This window comes from Sphaerodactylus townsendi, linkage group LG05, assembly GCF_021028975.2.
Source record: "Sphaerodactylus townsendi isolate TG3544 linkage group LG05, MPM_Stown_v2.3, whole genome shotgun sequence".
Taxonomy (NCBI): Eukaryota; Metazoa; Chordata; class Lepidosauria; order Squamata; family Sphaerodactylidae; genus Sphaerodactylus; species Sphaerodactylus townsendi.
This window is the reverse complement of record NC_059429.1, coordinates 3,764,083-3,771,188: the sequence shown is the minus strand read 5'-3', so window position 1 is coordinate 3,771,188 and position 7,106 is coordinate 3,764,083.

The window sequence follows — 7,106 nt, the reverse complement described above, 5'->3', positions numbered from 1 at the left end:
AATGGATGCCCCCTGGGTCTAGTATTGTGAGAAAGAGAGAAAAATGTTTCTCTGTCAACATTTTCTACCCCATGCATAATTTTATAGACTTCAATCATATCCCCCCTCAGACGTCTCCTCTCCAAACTAAAGAGTCCCAAACGCTGCAGCCTCTCCTCATAGGGAAGGTGCTCCAGTCCCTCAATCATCCTCGTTGCCCTTCTCTGCACTTTTTCTATCTCTTCAATATCTTTTTTGAGATGTGGCGACCAGAACTGAACACAGGACTCCAAGTGCGGTCGCACCACGGCTTTATATAAGGGCATGACAATCCTTGCAGTTTTATTCTCAATTCCTTTCCTAATTATCCTCAGCATTGAGTTTGCCTCTCAGCAAAACCGTTTTGGCTTTTTGGAGACAAGGGTTCCGTTATTGTTTTAGCGGTTCATTCTGAGCGAGGTGCTATTGCTTAATTTTGGTTGATTCAGGACAATTTATAAGTTTAATTCTAAAACTGAAGTGTGTGAAATTTGCTCAAGTTCCCTATTCTCTCTCCCTCTCTTCTGCCCTTTACTGACGAGGAACGTGCATCAATTTATGAGTACGCTGATAACATTGCAGCCACAAAAGGAATCTTAATGGGGTTGTCTGACTGTCTTGATTCCTGAGCAGCAGTGGCACAGTGGTTAAGAGCAGGTGCATTCTAATCTGGAGAACCGGGTTTGATTCCCCGCTCTGCCACTTGAACTGTGGAGGCTTATCTGGGGAATTCGGATTAGCCTATGCACTCCAACACATGCCAGCTGGGTGACCTTGGGTGAGTCACAGTTCTTTGGAGCTCTCTCAGCCTCACCCACCTCACAGGGTGTTTGTTGTGGGGGGGGGGGAAGGGAAAGGAGATTGTAAGCCCCTTTCGAGTCTCCTTACAGGAGAGAAAGGGGGGGGGATGAAAGCTAAACTCCTCCTCCTCCTCCTCCTCCTCTTCTTGATTCCTATTTTTTTCAATAGGACAGTGATAGCGAACCTTTTTGAGACCGAGTGCCCAAATTGCAACCCAAAATCCACTTATTTATCGCAAAGTGCCAACATGGCAATTTAACCTGAATACTGAGGTTTTAGTTTAGAAAAAACGGTTCGCTCTGAGGCGTGCGTTACTCAGGAGTAAGCTTGGTGGTAGTTGGTGGCTTTGCTTTGAAGCAACCATGCAACTCTTCCAATGGGTGAATCACAACCCTAGGAGGGTTTACTCAGAAGCAAGCCCCATTGCCAGCAACCGAGCTTATCCCCAGGTAAAGGATCGTGCTTTAGTTCTTCCCATGAAAATCAGTGGGGTTTAACAGCGCTTAACAGGGTTACCTACACTGCTTCCCCAAAACTAGGTTTAATGCTAATAATCGAGCCCAGCGGCCCAGGCCAGCTTAGATGTGGGGGGCCCACAGTTTGCGTGTGCCCACAGAGTGGGCTCTGAGTGCCACCTCTGGCACCCGTGCCATAGGTTCGCCACCACTGCAATAGGACATTGGGGAGGTCCTTTCAAAGAGCTTGGCTAGATCAGAATGGGTCAGGTCAGCATCCTGGCGTTTCAGGAGCCACAAGACGCACAAAATCCCCGTATCCCCACTCGCTAGAAATAGACACTCTTAGTGTGCAAAGTGAGATTTAATAAAGGGCATGGGCAAACCCTCAATAATTATTTCCTGTACAGGCTCGCTGCTGCGTCAGCTATCAACAAAGAAGGGATCAGGGAGGCTGTATAGGAAATGTTTATTGCTGGTTTGAGTCACTTTGTGGCCAAAGAGTGTCCGTTCGTAGCAAACGAGGAGACGGGGGATTTTGTGCATTTTGTGTTTACACCCTGTGTTTCACTTTTTCTGTCATTGTGTCACATTGATTTCTTCAGAAGCCAGCCCCGTTCATCTGGAAAGCCGACCAGGTGGGCATGGAAGCGCTACCCTTGTTCTTCCCTCTGTGGTAGATTGCCTAAGACAGCAACCTTTACCACCCAAAGAGCCATTTGGACCCGTTTTCCACGGCTGCCTCCTGTTCAGCCCCTCGACTCACCTCTCCTTCCAGCGCTTCTCTGGAGGGCTGGAGGGACATGCCCCCGCTACCCTCCGACCTTCAGGACAAGAGGAGCTGCAGTATAAGGCTGAAAGAGCCGCATGTGGCTCCGGAGCTGCAGGTTGCAGACCCCCAACCTAAGACCATGGAGGTTTCATTGAATATGCAAGCGTGGTGTAGTGGTTAAGAGCGGTGTGTAGTCTTACAGCAACGGAGACAACGTGTCGTTTCGGCAAGTGAGAGATGCAGGGGGCAACTCTGCCGTCCTGTTTCTCCCCAAGCCCTTTTATTGACAGTTTACAAGCGGAAAAACAAACAAGGCAGGTAGGAGTTTGCAGCACCTGGATACAAGACAATGAACAGGGCAAAAGGGCGCAGGGGGATTTGTACACATTGGAGCCAGGAGGTCTTGCAACCTCAGCGGTTTCTCCGAATCCACACTTTGGAAGGAGAGGTCAGTCGGGGGAGTGTGAGAGACCCTTTTCCGGTGGTGTGCCCCCGTACTCGAGCGTTTCCCAGGCACTCATGCCCTCCAACAGCGGTGGAGTATAGTCTGGAGAACCAGGTTTGATTCCCCACTCCTCCATATGAGCAGCAGGCTCTTATCCGGTGAACCTTGTTTGTTTCCCTGCTCCTCCATATGAAGCCCTCTGGGTGACTCGGGGCTAGTCTGTCAGGGTCTGTTACTCCAGTCATCAATAAGACTTGGGAAGATTTCAAGAGCTTTACTGGAACTCAGATAGCCGAAACTGGGGGTTTGGCTCTCTGACCCCTGGTATATGCTTTTACAGTTCAGTTCAACCCATGAACTCCCCCCACCCCCGCATTCCCATAATACCGGCATGTGAAAGGACAGTGGGAACAGCGGCATTGCTTGGGGCAGACAGCTCACTCCTTCAGGAAGGCAGATAAGGATGAACAGCTAAGCACCATTGAGCTAGTTACTTTGCCAGCAGGGGATTTATTGTTTTCTTTTAATTCTGCGCAAAAGAAGGAACTCTCCTCTGTTAGCAACAAGGAAGAGGTTCAAAGGGCTGTTGCTTGTGTAGCATAATTTATACCCTCTTACAAACATCCCTCCTTGTCTTCTCACCATTGGCTAAATTTAAAATACGTACACATTGCCATTTAAATCTCCACTCCTCTCCAAAGCCCACCTTGCTTTCTACAATTAGGCGTGTATTCTTTATGTCATCTTGCCCCGTTCAAAGATCTTAGTTGCTGTATCAACCCAGTTTTACTTCGCCCTTATCTGTATTTGTAAGCTTCTGCTAATTCCTTATCTCTTTAGAAAAGCCGTTTTCCCAAATCAAAGCTCAGTGTCAAGCTGCTTTATAAGTTTCGTTTCTTCCAACGACAGTAAGTTTTTAAAGTGCTTAGTACCCAGTAAATTACTCTAATATAACTTGTATAATTAAATACAATAGCTTAAAACATCATAAACTATATGTCCATATCAAGCAGTGCTCACGGCCGGGCCATCTGCAGCTGGGGCGTGGGCATGCAAACAGCTAGGCCCAGAATGGCGCAGGCCTGACAGAGTCACAGTTCTCTGAGAACTCTCTCAGCCCCACCCACTTCACAAGATGTCAGCTGTAGGGAGAGGAAGGGAAAGGAGTTTATAAGCTGCTTGGAGACCCTTCACAGGAGACAAAGGCAATGAATCCAAACTTCTTCTTCTGGCTACAGGCTGTTGCTAGATGGATCCTCCACAAATTTGCTTTTCTCTTTCCATGCAGTGAGAATGTCCAACTGTAAGGAACCTCAAAGGACTCGAAATATAGCAACTGGTTTCAGTTCTTTTATTTCGTAAACTTCAACGATCACAATACACGCAATGCGGATTCTGACTTTCCCGGGCTTGAGGTGTCGCTTATACGGACAATCCAGCCCCTCCCCAAACTCCCAAGCGCCAATTCCCACGGCAGAGCGAAAAACAAGCTTCAAACGCATAAGATAAGTGCAGCAAGGTTAAAGACAGCAACCATCCCGGGCATGCAGCCCAGAACGTGGAATTCACCAAGGTCAGGGAAGCGGAGCAGAAACTAACCCCCAACCTTACACCAACCCTGCCACTTGGTGCCTGCGTCCATTTGGAGTTGAATTGGAGAGTAAAGAAAGGAAGGAAAGGAAGGAAGGAAACACATTTATTTATTTGTTTGTTTAACTTGATAGATCGTCCAACCCTGAAGGCTCCAGGCAGTGTACAAAGAATAAAATAAACAATTGAAATCACAATCTAATAATTAAAACAACTTGATTAAATACAGCCTCAGGAAACAAAAAAAACCCTGCCTCCAACACTGGGGTGCTGTGTGGTTTCTGGGCTGTATGGCCGTGTTCCAGTAACATTTTCTCCTGACGTTTCGCCTGCATCTGTGGCTGGCATCTTCAGAGGGTCTGAAGATGCCAGCCACAGATATCAGCAGAATCGAAATATCTACGAGGCTGCGACCGCCCTTAACCGGAAGCCCTGGCACCCAATAATCGGCTACGATGAAAGCCTTCGACTGTACATAAAACTAACATTAATTGATAACCCAAAGAAAACTTCCTACGCATCCCCTGGGAGGGGACCGGGCCCAGCACGTGGCGGCCGATGATGGTAATGGGTGGGAAAAGTAGCCTGGTATGACTGTTGAGTTTCTGTGACCATGAAGCGGGCAGGACATTGGCACGAGCAACCAAGGGGGGGCCAGCCGGGAAACCTGGCCTCGTGCCCATGAAGCCGGTTCATGCAACCGCGTCCTCCACTGGCCAGCGTTCAAAGAAGTCGGATTCGGGGCTGGAGAAACTCAGCACCGCCTCGGCAGTTCTTGATTGTAGCTCCGTGTCAGCAACTGAGCCTTTTCATGCCGAAAGCGCAAACAGAGATTTATTTCCCTGCCCTTAATTTTCTCACTGAGGAGAAGGACTTTTTCCAACACGGCGCATTTGTGAGTCTGGCATACAACTGGAGAAGCTGTTTGGAACCGGCGCAGCCCGACAAACACCCGGCTTTGTTTTTGCAAGCAAGGGGCTAGTCCTCGTGTTTCTGAGGCAATGCTTGGAAATGATTGTAGGGCCGTGGTGGCGAACCTTTGGCACTCCAGATGTTATGGACTACAGTTCCCATCAGCTCCTGCCAGCATGGTCAATTAGGCGTACTGGCGAAACGATATGAACTAGGCTAACATCCTGATTTTATAGAACCGCCATCACCATTGTACCAGGTGTCTCGTAAAGCTCAATATTTTGTTAAAATGGGAAGTGTTGGGGTTTTGGTTCGGGCAACCTGCAGTCACTTCTCGTGATGACAAATAGACTCTGCACATGCTTAGAAGCCTTCTGTTCTTTTCAGCAATTTCACAAGCACACCTTTTCTGCTGCTGGTATCCTGGGGGCAGTCAGATGTTCCAAGGGAGTCCATTAGCAGGAAAGAATGGCAGCATTTGGATGGTTTCCTGGGCTCTGTGGTTGCAGAGGTAGACTGCTTCTGAGCATGGAGGTTTAATTAGGCCATTGTAGGCCCCTGTCCTGGATTCCTGTACTGGCCGCTGTTGCATCTTGTGGCAGTGAGTTCCAAAAGTCCATTCTTCTTTGTGCAAAGGAAGTGCGTTTGCCCTCATCAGCCCTGAATCACCTACCTGTCAACTGTGCCGTTAGTGTTGCGAGAGAGGGAGAAACACTTTCCCTGTATGAAATCAAGTCGATCCGTGTTCAGTTTGGAAAAAAGAGGGTGTTTTTTTTCCATCTGGGCTGATGGAAAAAAATATTAGCAGCCTTTCTTTTGAAGTTCAAGGTGGCTTGCAGTATAAACCAAATTATTATCAAAAATACAATACAGATAAAACCGCAAAAATACAAACACATAAAAGGTCCTAATTTAAAAACTCCTGTTAGGACTGCCAAGAAAGAAAACCTAAATCACTCTAATTCAACCTTAAATAAAAATGTCTTCAAATGCTTCCTGGAGATTGAAAATGAGGGAAGTTGTCCTGGAATTGTGGACTGCCCACCAAGGACGTGGGTAAGGGGGGTTTCCCGGGTTCAACCCTCCCCCATTACATGTCCAGGTGTCTCCATATTTGGAAGTTACCCACCCTGCCAGGAGACAGGGCTCCACCCCTCACCCCCTCCAGCTGGGCTCCAAGGAAGCCAGAAGAGACTGCCGTTCCTGACCTCGGAGAGCTGCTTTTATAAGCACTGAGGCCGGGGGCGTGGCTCAGGGGGTGTGGCCACCCCATCCTCCCCCAGGGATGTAACCATGTCTCCCCAAGCCCCATCCCCTGGCCTCAGTGCTTATAAAAGCAGCTCTCCGAGGCCAGGATGGCAGTCTCTTCTGGCTTCACTAAGAGGGAGGGCAGAAGAGACTGCCAGCTGCCGGCTGGGGGCGGGTGGGCAGAAGAGACTGCCGTCCCTGGCCGAGGGTGGAGCTTGGGAAGGTGTGGCCATGCCCCAGGGGCGGGTGGGTGCATGACCATGCCCCCTGAGCCACGCCCCCTGAGCCCACCCCATTAAAAAATCTATACCTACGTCACTGACTGCCCCTGAGAAGACCCTACCTCATGTTATAGCTGCTGTTTTTAGGTATGAATTGCAATTCCAGTCAACGCTCTTGAATTATGTTCTGGGCGAGGGGAGAGGACATTTAATATGAATTGTATCTGGCCATTTTTTAGACTTGCTGTGAATCTTTAACCTCCTGGACTGGTGCTGACTTCCCTGTTCTTCCCTGTTCCGTGTGAGGACAACTCGGAGAAATACCGAAGCGATTAAGGAGGCTCGTTCCCTGATAAGTATATACGAAGGGTGAGAAAAAAGTTTCTGTGCCTACAAGAGCTATAAATCAAAGCTAGATTCAGCATCTCTCAAATGAGGTGGTTCACTTGAAAAGCCACAGAGCTGACATTCATTCCAAAATAGTTGCGAAGCAATATTGCAGCATTGCAATGTTCCAACCTAGGAATGGGCTCCCGGACTGGCGAATAAGGCGGAAGTAAGCGAGAAAACAGATTGGGGGAATGTCCAGTTTGAAACGTTTCCTTCAGGCTTGCCGTCAAATTCGATCAAATATGAATTTAAAA